Here is a 13,199-nt window from a genome sequence, read left to right on the forward strand (position 1 = left end):
CACTGGAGGGGAAGGGGAGAGAAATGACCTTTCTCTTCACTGGAAGTCCGAGGGAAAGGTTGCTTGAGTTTCAAGTGTTGTGTTCAAAAGAGGGATGGAGCAAGCCCATATTTTTCTCCTTATTGACTACTAAATAGGTATCATTTTCTGGTTCAGTAACTAATCATCTTCGACAATTCAAGTCAAAAGGACCAAGGAACTAATCAAAAATTTCTGGACCTTTCATATCATTTAACAAGGGACCAAAAACTATATCCCACAGAAAGAGGTCAAATATCCATGTTCACTCTTTATATGCTTTGGTTTCTTTGGGGTCACATCTTTCTATACATTATATCTGATTTATCAGAATGTGTGGCATTCTGGAGTGAAATATTTGGGGAATAGGGCAAAATAAGCTTGGGATTTGATTTCTTGACTAGAACCTTAGAGCAAAACTTCCTTTTTGAAGAAAGGATGGAAGAAAGAACTTCTGACCAATGAGAAAAATTGAAATTGGTCCAAAATACTGAACTAAAGCAAAAAACTTCCGACAGAAAATTCTTGCAACTATATAATTTTCACTTGGAAAAAGGCTTAATGTAGAGGTTGGTATTTGGATGTTATATTCCTAAGATGATGTTAAATAACCATTCATGTTATTTATAGAATAAATTTGTATTTTTTTTTTTGCCTTTTGGAGGGCAATTGGGGTTAGTTTTTGGCTAGTTTTTTTGTGTGGGTATTAAGTGTCTGAGGCTGGAATCAAACTCAGGTCTTCCTGACTCTGGGACCGGCGCTTTACTCACTGTGCCACCTAGCCGCCCCTATAAATTTGTATTGATTAAAGGAGATAATCCAGATATCATTTGACTATCAGACCTAGCTCTTCAATTGTCCAAAGTATCTTGGAAATCTACTTGGCAGTGGAGGTCATGGTGCATGGATTCTTTTTTATCTATAGTTAAGGTACAGGAAGTATGTATGCATGTGCATATTTGGCTTTGTATGAGTACTTTCCCATTTATAATAATTACATTAATATTTTGGTATATTCAAGAAGACTTCATTGCAGATTGAGCCCCAAGTATTTTTATTAGTGTTCCTGGTTTTGCGAGAAAAATGAAAAATGCCGATTTCCCCCTGGGCTGCAATATAATAGCATTTTTCTTTGTTATCCTTTAGGTTGGCTACTGCGGCCCATCACAGCATTAAATAGACTCCCTAGAAAAGGTCACTTTTCCCCCTTATCAAAACATTTCTGTGCTGTTTTTGTTCCCAGGAGTGCACACAGAAACAACAATCAATAAAAGAACATCACATAACACTTTGACTTACCTTTGAGGAATAACCATTAGGTCAACATGCTTTGCCAAGCAGACTTTTACAACCAATCGTTTTCCTCATGATGGCATTTCCTAATCACGGGGTAGAAATATCTTCAATTGCAATAATAGAGCTCAGGCAGCATCTTTAATATCCTTTTCAGAACTATGACCTTAACATTTTCTTTTTCCTTAGGGATTTCTTTATTATGTAACTGAAATGGTTCCCAGTTACAATTCGCAATGTTTCAGGCTAAAAGAAAGTTTCACCTGCTTCCACTGCTGTATCAGCAGCAGAACAGTCCATCAATATTCCATTTTACCTCTTATTTAAAAAAAAAATTGCAGATGTTTATATGTTTTAAAGTTACGGATCCAAGTGGGAGATCTGTACTCGGTAGTTTCATTTGGTTACTTCTCTCTAGAGTTCAAAGAATTTTTACAAAGGTGAACACATTAATCTTCACATCTCATTGAAGATGGGTGAAGGATTTTACCCCCATTTTCTAGTTAAGAGAAATGAATTAAAGAATGTAGGGATCTACTCAAGGTCTTGTGAATGAATAACAGCAAAAGAATGAATTTTTATGAATAGATATGAGGTAGTTAAGAAGGAAAAGACTGTAGGAATTTACTATTTGTTGAGTTGTTTTTCAGTCATGTCCAACTCTTCATTACTCAGTATGGGGTTTTCTTGGCAAGGATATTGGAGTTGTTTGCCATTTCCTTCTTCAACTCATTTTATAGATTAGCAACTGAGCTAACAGGGTGAAGTGACTTACCCAGGATCACATAGCTAGTAAGTGTCTGAGACTGGATTTGAACTCAAAAAAAGAAATCTTTCTGACTTCTGGCCCTGTATTCTACCAACTATGCCACCTCGCTGTCCTAAGAACTTATTATAGGTTGATATTATTGTTGCATGACTTAGTAGCCAGTAAGCCAATATCCTAAATGACTTAGAAAAATGAAGCATGAAGGTATTGTATTTTAACAGTAATGGGGATAGGGGAGGTAGGTTGACTGGGCTGCCTGACTGTGACAAGCATGGGCTCTGGAGCCCCCAACTCCACCTCCAGTCAGAAGCTACAATCTTGAACTAGGAACAGTGGTGGTTGGTGTGATGCAAAAGCACACAGATGATCATAGGGATCCATAAAGAGGTGGAGGCTGGCAAGGAGCCCCAAGGAGTAGGCCCCTTTTTCCCAGTCCAACCTCTGCCAGACCCTACTGTGCCTTTCACTGGACAAATTCCAGCTAGATCCACCTAGCCTCCTTGGGAAGTGCTCATAACAAACATCCTGAACCACGTCGGGGAAAAGATGAACCTGGAGAGGGGCTCAGCCTCACTCCAGGGACCCAGATTGGAGCTACTCTTAGCCTTAACTGCCTAGTCTGTCAATAATTTCCTCAGGGAGCTAGAGATGAACCTGGGTTTAAGAGCTTCACAAGATTTCTGTGAACTCCCAGGTTTGAGTTGTAACCCTACCTCTGTCCCTGACCTTCCCCTCTTGGGGCCTCAATTTCCCCATCTGTTAGGGTTGAGGAGCCTACCAGTGACAGGTACCTTAGAGATCTGGCTCCTGATGACTTCTTTCCTGACATTGACATCCTAGATGTGGAAAGGAATCTTTGCTCCTCATCTTTTGCCCTTGATTCCTTCTCTAGGGCAATTTTTGCCAGAGCTGGATGGAACTGACTTAATTGGACCAAATCCTGGAAATCATCAAGGGATCAAATCCCCAAGCTAGGACCCTGAACTCTTCCCTTCAGATATTTGCTTCCCTCAGCAGAGTTTCAGGAAAGTGGTCTCAAAGATTTCATACCTCAGGAACCTGGGGTGAAGCTTCCTAATGACATGGGAAATTTCACCTCTTCAGGTCTTCTCCTTTGATCTCAGTTTCTGCTGATGGCAGAACAACTGAACACATTTCTCTTTCTTAATGGCTCAATGGAACACTGATCTCCCTGCCTTCAATCCTCCCACAACCTGATCTGCTGTCATGGACTCCTTCCTCTCTGTTAGTACTTAGGCACAGGGACTGCCCTCTCACCCTCTTACCCTGACTGATCCAAGGTATAGTGGGGTCAAACATTCTCAGGCTGCTGCTCCCATTCTAGTTGGTCTTTTGTGTCTCCTATAAGCCTGGTCCCCAGGTACACTCTGATTTTTCCCCAAATTTAGCTTCTTGTTGGATGAAAAAGCTGGCCTTGGAGTTAAGTAACTATCTGAGGGATGAAGGAGGCAGGGTAAGGTTGAAGGTCAGGAGACCTTGGCCTCTGAGGAGACAAAGCCTAGATGGCCAGGAGGAGGGCTCCAGACCAACCCCCACCCCCTTCCACCCAACTCCCAAGGTTGAAAGATATGGAAACAGTCTAAATTTACATCTTCTCTGCTGCACCCTCCCCACCCCAATTCCTGGCCATAATTATTAGCCATTCTCCTTTGTCTGCCCCTCCTCTCTTTGTCCTTGTTCACCCCCCCCTTTCCATCCAAAGTGGCCTTTATGAAGTGCAATAGGGGTAAAGGAATCTTTATCCATGGTAATATTGTTTTATCCTATTTTAAAAAGGTCTATTTCACCTGGTTTTTATGAATAAAACTTTCAAATTCCACTCCCCTTTAACTGAGTAATGGGTAAATCCAATAATATAAACAAAGTTATAACTGTCATCATTATACTGCTTCCAAACAGGAAGATTTATAATGTCATTTCATAATTTAAGCATGACTACTTTTGAGACTTCCTGGAAGCCTTATTAACTAAATGTTGCCCTTAATAGCCAATCATGAGCTAAGACAGAGTGAAAAATGCCCATTAATAATATTGGCAAATTGAAAGTCTGACAACCAGAGAATATTTGAAATGTTAATAGATGAATATTGCACTTTCATTCTCGTTCAGGAGTAGATTTATATAAATTTGATGTGGTTTTTGGTCAGAAATAGATGGCATTTATTTATAAGTAGGGATTTGATTGACTATGTGTTCTGAGAGGGACTCCTCATCTGATCTCCAAAATATACATTACACAATAAACATTTTTTTATTCAATTCAACAAGCACTTATTTAGATTCTACTGCTTGTCAGACACTGCTAGACATTAGAGTTACAAAGAAAAAATGAAATAGTCCTTATCCGCAAGCAACTTACATTTTACTTGGGTGCAAACAGCAGCATGTACAAGTATATGCAAACGATATAAAAAATAAATACTAACAATTTGGTGAAGGGTGAAGATCCTGATCAGTAGAATCAGAAATTTTTTCCTGTAGTGTGTGGCACTTGATCTGGGCTTCTTGGTTTCTTTTGTTTTGCAGAATAATGCTTTACATTTGCTTTGGTTTTATATTTTAAAAAATGATATTGCAAATGGTGATCAATAGAATCATAGAATGACAGAAGGCCTCAGAGGTTTAATCCTATGAATATTTGAAAAATTATTGCTTGGATATATTCCAACCTACCAAATATTGACTACTATCAATGATAATTGAATTGTAATTCAATTCAGTTTTTTTTTAAAGCAATTGGGGTTAAGTAACTTGCTCAAGGTTACACGGCCAGTTATTATTTCTGGGTGTGGTGCTGAGTATCTGAGCCCGGATTTGATCCAGGTCATCCCGACACTGGAGCCGGTGCTCTTACTCGCTGAGCCACCTGGCTGCCCCAATTCAATTCAGTTTAATAAATATTTACTAAGCATATACTATTTATAAATATCTGAGGAAAGAAGGAACGTAAAGGTAAATGAGAAAAGTAAAAGGTAAATGAGAAAATATACCCACCTGAATTCAGAATTCCAAAGAATAGCAAGGAAAGATAAAGTTTTCTTAAGTGAGTAATGCAAAGAAATAGAAGAAAACAATAGAATGGGAAAGACGAGATCTCTTCAAGAAAATTGGAGATATCAAGGGAAAGTTTCAGGAAAAAATGGGCATGATAAAAGACAAAAATGGTAGGGATTTAATGGAAGAAGAAGAGATGAAGAATGGATGGCAAGAATACACAAAATAACTAAACAAGAAAGATCTTAACATCACTGACAAACACAATGGTGTGGTTACTGATCTGGAACCAGATATCCTGGTGAATGAAGTAAAGTGGGCCTTGGGAAGCATTGCTAACAATAAGGCTAGTGGAGGTGAAGGAATTCCAGTTAAGCTATTTAAAACCCTAAATGACAGTGATGTTAAAGTACTATACTCAATATACGGACAAACATGGAGAACATAACGGGGGCCATTGGATTAGAAAAGATCGGTTTATGTTCCAACCCTAAAGAAGGGCAAGACCAAAGAATGTTCAAATTATCAAACAGTTGTGCTTATTTCATATGCCAGCAAGGTTATGCTTAAGATTCTGCCAACTAGGCTTCAGCAATTTGTGAACCAAGAACTACCCAAATAGCACGCTGGTTTTTGAAGAGGCAGAAAACTAGAGATCACATGGCCAGTATTCACTGGATTATGGAGATAGCCAGGGAATCCCAGAAAAGCATCTGCTTCTGCTTTATTGACTACACTTAAAGCCTTTGACTGTGTGGATCACAGCAAAATATGGTAAGTCCTCAAAGAGAGTGGAATATCAGACCATCTTATTTGTCTCCTGAGGAACCAGTGTGCACCAAGAAGGAGCAGTTTGAATGGAACATGGAATAACTGGTTGGTTTAAGATAGGACAAGGCATTATATTGTCATCTTATTTAACTTATGTGTCAAATTCATGTGAAATGCTAGGCTAGATGAATCAAAAGATGGAATTAAGGTAACTAGGAGAAATATCAACTATCTCAGATAGCAAACAATACCAGTCTAATAGCAGAAAGTGAAGAGGAATGAAGAAACACTTTGATGAGGTGAAAGAAGAGAGTATAAAAGCTGGCTTGAAGCTTAACATAAAAAAACCCCCAAAACCTAAGAACTTGACAACTTGTCTAATCACTTCCTAGCCAATAGAAGGAGAGGAAATGGAGTGTCAAATTTTATATTCTTGGGCTCAAAGATTACTGAAGACAGTGACTGCAGCCATGAAATTAAAATATGCTTATTCCTTGGAAAGAAAGTTATGGCAAATCTGGACAGCATATTACAAAGCAGAGGCATCACTTTGCCAAAAAAGGTCTGTATAGTCAAAGCTATAGTTTTTTCCAGTAGCAATATATGACTGTGAGAGTTGGACTATAAGGAAAACTGAACACTGCAGAATTGATGCTTTTGAATTGTGGTTCTGGAGAAGACTTTTGAGAGTCCGTTGGACAGCAAGGAGGTCAAATTAGTCAGTGCTTTAAGGGATTAATCCAGGCTATCCACTGGAAGGTTAAATACTGAAGCTGAAGCTTAAATACTTTGATCACATAATGAGAAGATGAGACTCATTGGAAAAAACTCTAAAGTTGGTAGATTAAAGGCAAAAGGCAAACCGGAAGGGTAGAGGATAAGGTGGATAGGTAGTGTCATGGAAACAATGAACACGAACCTGGACAGACTTAGAGAGTTAGTGGAGGATAGAAAGACCTGGCATACTATGGTCCATGGGATCACAAAGAGTTGGACATGACTGAACAATAACAACATGTGCAATGCTTTGTGCTCAAAGGAGATTGAAAGGCAAAAAAGAAATTCTCTTTTCTTAAGGTACTTACATTCTACAGGAGGGGTTGATAGTGTGGATAACATATACACAAATTAGTATAATATAAAGAAAAATTGAGAAGGGGGGACTTATATTTTATCACCACTCTTAAAGTGCTATATGAATGTGACCTATTATCCTAGAGATAATGGGAAACCATCTATGGTTTTTGAGAATAAGAGACAGACAGATACACAGAGTGACAGAGATATACAGAGAATGCTAGAGATGGTAAGAGACATGGAGAGAGATAGAGAGGGAGAGAGATAGCGAAAGACATATAGAGTAAGGGAGAAGGGAAGAGAAGAGACACAGAGAGACAGAGACAGAGAGACAGACACACAGAGACAGAGACAGACAGAGACAGAAACAGAGAGAGAGAGAGAGAGAGAGAGAGAGAGAGAGAGAGAGAGAGAGAGAGAGAGAGAGAGAGAGAAGAGGGATGGGGTTTAGATGACATGGTCAGACCTATGCTTTAGGAAGATTGGTTTGATAGCTGCATAGGGAATGAATTGAAGAGGGGAGAGACTGGAAGGAGAGAGACTAATTAGGAGGTTTTTTTTTACAATAATCCAAGGCAGAGGTAGCTGTGTAAGTACAATGAGAGATATGACTACAATGTAACTGCAATGAGAGATATAGCAATAAAATAGATAAGACTTGAAAACTGTTTGGATATAAAATATAAAAAAAGAAGGAAAACTCTGTGATTATAGATGTCTAGAAGAATGGTGGTGCATGATGCTCTTAAGAGAAATAGGGAAGTTTTGAGAAGGAGCAAGTTGAAATGGGGGAAGATAATCAGTTCCATTTTGGACCTGCTGAGTTTGAAATGCTTATGGGTCATCTAGGAAGATATATTTAACAGGCAATTGAAGAGTGATGAGTTTAGGGGACAAACTAGCACTGTACATATTGATTTGGGAGATGTGTGAGATGTTTGGAACTCATGGGTCTCTGAGGAAGAATGTAGAAAGAAGGTCCAGAAAAGAGCCTTAGGGTTAGGTGATGAATAATGATGTAACAAAGGAGACTGGGAAAATATGGCCAGACAGAAGGAAAAATAGTAGAAGGCAGTCAATAAAATCAGCAATAATATACAATACAATAAACATTTATTCAGTACCTATTAGGTTTCAGGCACTGTGCTAAGCTTTTGGGAATAGAAAAAGATAGTCCATGCTCTCAAGGTACTTACCATCTAATGGGAGAAGACAACACATAAAAAGAAAATGAAAAGGGGGATGGAGGAGCCAAAAAGGCACTTGGCAGGGCACAGGTGAAATAATGATGGTGAGTCCATCCAAAGCATGCAGTGGGTAGAAAATGAAGAGTTGGCTGCACTTCTGAATCTTAAATTTTTTTAAAACCTCTTTATTTGCTTTTAGTTTTCAACATTCATCATTACAAGATTTTGAATTCTAAAGTTTCTCCCCCTTCCTCTGTTCCTCCCTCCTGAGATGGTGTGCAATCTGATATAGACTATACATGTACAATCATATATTAAACATATTTGTACATTAGTCATTTTGTAAAGAACAATTAGAATCAAAAGGAAAAATCATGAGAAAGAAGAGACAAGAAAAGAGAGAGAGAAAACAATATGCTTTGATCTGCATTCAGACTCCATAATTCTTTCTCTGGATGTGGGTAGCATTTTCCTTCATGAGTCTTTTGGAATTGTCTTAGAGATGAGAAGAGTTAAGTCTATCAAAGTTATTCATTGCACAATGTTGCTGTTACTGTGTACAATATTCTCCTGGTATGAACTATTTTTTAAATGGAGGTTTTAGGAGGAACATTTTGCTTTACCTTTGAGACCTCCAATCATAGAGGCACAAGCAACTGGGGGCACTGATGAGTTATGAGTATTGGAGCTGATGATAATGAGTTTCCTGGTGATGGGTGAACGAGTCAGAGGGCATGAAGATGGTAGAGTCAATCAAAAATATGCAGCTCATGAAAAATGAAAAAATTGAATGCAGAAAAGTGTGCGTGTGTGTGTATGTGTGTTTAGGGGTCAACAGTATCTACAAAGGAAGAGAGGTAAAGGAGGATGAGGATTGTAAAAAGATAATTGGCAAACATTGAGAGAGAAGCTTTAGTTAAGGAATGTGGTGAGAAGTCAGGAACTGAGAAGTAAGGGGATGGTGAGAAAATGGAGAAAGACTGAAAATTTCAGGTATGAGTCTAATAGAAATCATCTTGTGTGATCCACACAGTCAAATGCTTTAGTGTAGTCAATGAAGCAGAAGTAGATGTTTTTCTGGAAGTCCCTTGCTATCTCCATAATCCAGTGAATGCTGGCCATTTGTTCTCTAAAAAAGCTCCAAACAACCCCCTTAACATAGTAATGTGTGATATGAACATTTGATAACGAGAGGTTAAAAAGGAAAGAGAAAGACAACTTCAGAATTGCTGAAAATAAAATTATTAGCCTGAGAAAGGGGTTTGATGCAACAAATTAGTCTGAACTGAAACAGAGACTTCTCAAAATCAAATTGCAGTTTATATCTAGATTTAGAGGAAAATGCATGGTAAAAACGTAGAGATAATTCCAACTTGGAAATTATAGGATAATTTAGTTTATATGCTTCAGATACTTATTTCTACCTTTCAAAAGATCTTGATTTCAGTAGTACACAGGCCAATGCAAATCCCACTCCCCTTCCACCCCCACAGATACTTATAACCAGTTTTTGACCTTCTGGTGATGAGCCCCTCGAGACTTAGCTAGTCTAGTTCTGTAATAACATGTAGTCAGTCATTTACATGAAATCTTTCAAGTTTCATATACAGCTAGGTGGTATAGTGGATAGAATGCAAGCCCTGGAGCCAGGAAGATCTGAGTTTAAATCTTGCCTCATATTCTTACTAACTGTGTGACCCTGGGCAAATCATTTAACCTCTTTGTGTAAAATGGGGATGATAATAGAACTTTCCTTATAATTTCCGTGAAAATCAAATTATCTCACATATGTAAAGAGCTTTGCAAATCTTAAAGTACTATGTATATGCTTATTTATTGTATTATCACCACCACAACCACCATTGTCATTATCATCATCATTTTTGGGGACCTAAAAGAGCTGATGCTTTGCTGTCGGTGTTGAAACAGGGCTATAGTCAATGATACTTCATTTACTTACTAATTCTAGTTTTTTCTTTCTTGAGAGTTCTTGTGAAGTAGAGGATTTAAATGAAGCAATCACTTTGGTGTGATATGATGGAAAGAACATTAAACTTAGGAATCAGAACACCTAGTATATATGCTTTGGATTTGGAATCTAAGGACCTAAGTTGAATCTTCTTTCTTCTTTTTACTTCCTCTGTCCCTTGAGATAAGTCACTCTGGCTGGGTCTCAGTATCCCCTTCTACAAAATGAGGGTTGGACTGGATGATATTTAAGGTTCCTTCCCAGTGATATTTTTTGTTATGAAATCCTGACTCTGACATATATTGGCTATGTGATCATAGGCAAACCATTTGACTTCTATGAGACTATCCTCATCTACGCAATGGGAAAAATAATACTTTAACTACCTACATGACAAAGTTGTGAGAAAAATATTTTATATGCCTTTAATAATTTCAACTGGGCTCTCACTACAACAAGGCAACTCCTTTACATTCCCTGAATAGACTCACTATTTCACTCACCACAGAGATTTTTTCCAAATCTTTTAATTCCTTTTTGAACTTCCCATGATTCCCTCTTTTCCTACCTTCTTAGCTGGAAACCTATCCTCATATTTCACTGAAAAAAGATAAGGCCATTCAGCAAGAGGTCTCTTTTCTTTTCTCTTCCTCATCTTAACATTGAACAGATGGATTCTCCCACTATCTCCTCCTTCACCTCTGTCTTACATGAAGGTGGCTCTTTCCCTTGCCAAGGTATTCTCTCTACATGTGCACATGATCCTATTCCAGGCTGTGGTTGCTTACTCTACTATCCCTACTCTCTTACTAATCTGCAATTTCTGTCTACTGGCTGCTTTTCTGCTGCTTAAAAATACCCCTATCCTAAAAACAAAACAAAACAAAACAAAAAACCAAACCCAAACCCCCAAACTCTAACTTGATCTGTCCATTCCTACCACCTATTATCCTACATCTCTCCTCCCTTTCATGGTTAAACCTGAATAACCTGTCTATAATAAGTGCTTCCACTTTCTTTCCTCTCACTCTCTTTTTAAATATCTGCAGTCTGACTTCTGACCCCATGTATAGCTATCAAAGTGATTTTCCTAAACTATAGGCCTGTCCATTCTCTCCCACCCCACCCCTGTCACCCCATTCTTATTCAACAAATTCCTGTGATTTCATATTAATTACAGATCAATTATAAAATCTTGTGTCTTTTAAAGATTTCCATAACTTCTCCCTTTTTCCTGTTTCAGTCCTCTTGCACCTTATTCTTCTCTACATATTCTATAATCGAATGACCCTGGTCTTGCTGTTCATCACATAAGACACTTCATCTTCATACTCTGGGCATCTTCACTGGCCTGGACCATTCTCTCTCTTCAGGCAGCTAGGTAACACAGTGAATAGAGTACTAGACCTGGAGTTAGGAAGACTTGAGGTCAAATCCTACCTCAGACACCCTGGGCAAGCCCCTCAACCTGTCTGCCCCAGTGTCTTTATCTGTAAAATAAGGAGAATAATAGTACCTATCTCCTAGCTAATATGAGCTCATCTTCACTTTTGACTTCCCTGGCTTCCTTCAAATTCAGCTAAAAACTCATCCTCTGCAAGAAGGCTTTCCCTATCACCCTTCATATCTTTATGCCTCCCCTATGAAATTATTTCCAAATTACTCTGTGTATATCTTGTACATACATAGCTGTTTGTACGTTGAATCTCTCCCATGAGAGTGTAAGTTATTTGAGAACAGGGATGGTTTTTAACCTTTCTTTGTATCCCCAGAACTCAACACAGTGCTTGACATAAATTTAATATTTAATTAATGCTTATTGACTGACTTGTTATTTATTGATACAAGTACCAGAAACGAATATGAAATTATGCTTATTCCCAATAACACAAATAAAATAATACAAAGAAATCCCTATTGTATAATTTTACTTGTATAAAAATGAATTATTTGTATACATGAAATTTAAATCTTTTATTTACCAGGTTTAAAGAAATAATATTTATGTAGCTATATTAATTCTGAACCAGAACAAAACCAAGTTATTTTACAGGCCACATTCTAATGCTATGAGAACATTCCCTTCCCACAGAGCACCTAGTATAAACTACCATATTTAGTTCAGTGCCCTCAGTAAATCCATACTACTTTTTTTTTCATTCAAGAAGATTCTGGAATTCTACTTCTTCCATCCATCAGTCAATCAACAAGTATTTTTTTTAAAGCACCCATTATGTGCTAGACACTGTAATAAGGGCTGGGGATACAAATACGAAAAAAATTAATCAATCTCTGCTCTCAAAGAATTTACATGCTATTTGGAGAATACTCTCTCTCTCTCTCTAAACACACATACACATACATACATATTGCTATGGAATGTAGATACTGTTACTGTATCTGTAAGAAGTAATGGAATTTTGGAGTAATAATTTAATTGTCATTCTAAAAGGAGTTTTTGGAGAGACTAGAGTTTAACTGTAGTTCTAGAGAGTTACCCGTCATGACCAGAAGGAGACATAGGTACAGAGAGAAAAGAGATCAACTAAAATTTCTTTGCCCAAAGATATGTTTTTAACACCCATTTCTTTTGAAAAAAAAATCAAAACAATTCTTGAGAAAACACTTTCATTGATATCCTGAGAGAACTGAATGGTGGGATGATATTTGCAGAATTGAGGAGAAGTCAGAAATTGTAGTGATGATTAAAGATGAAATTTGGCTATAATCATTTTTAGTAGCTAATACACTCTAAATAACTATTTATATGTTTGTTTACTCAATAAATAGTATAGCTATGAAATTCAATGTTTATTCAAGCCTAGAAGTTTAGGGAATTTGATATAGAGAGTTGAATAGGAAAGTGGATTCCTCTAGTTTATTTAATATATACTAAAATATTTAATAAACTGGGATAGCCTTTAAAAGGTAATTGATTAATCAGTAGGAAATATAATACCATTCTTGTATTTAATGTAGAAACATCAGAACATGATTACCTTAGAATCTGACATAAGAAAATGAATAAGATAAAAGGACCCACGGAAGGTTGAGAAAGGGGTGATCACATCATGTAGGCTAAACATCTAGGGTTAACTCC

The 13,199-nt window shown here is 37.6% G+C and overlaps 1 protein-coding gene and 1 pseudogene across 1 annotated transcript in view; one reads left to right on the forward strand and one right to left on the reverse strand.

Annotated features, from left to right (window-relative positions):
• SNX2 (sorting nexin 2) overlaps positions 1–13,199 on the reverse strand; it is a 370,668-nt gene that overhangs the window by 252,756 nt on the left and 104,713 nt on the right. The window lies entirely within an intron of this gene.
• LOC138160911 (SERTA domain-containing protein 3-like) lies at positions 2,272–3,003 on the forward strand (annotated as a pseudogene).

Source organism: Petaurus breviceps, unplaced genomic scaffold, assembly GCF_028583685.1.
Source record: "Petaurus breviceps papuanus isolate PSGF00001 unplaced genomic scaffold, PetGlider_PUasm1.0 183, whole genome shotgun sequence".
NCBI lineage: Eukaryota > Metazoa > Chordata > Mammalia > Diprotodontia > Petauridae > Petaurus > Petaurus breviceps.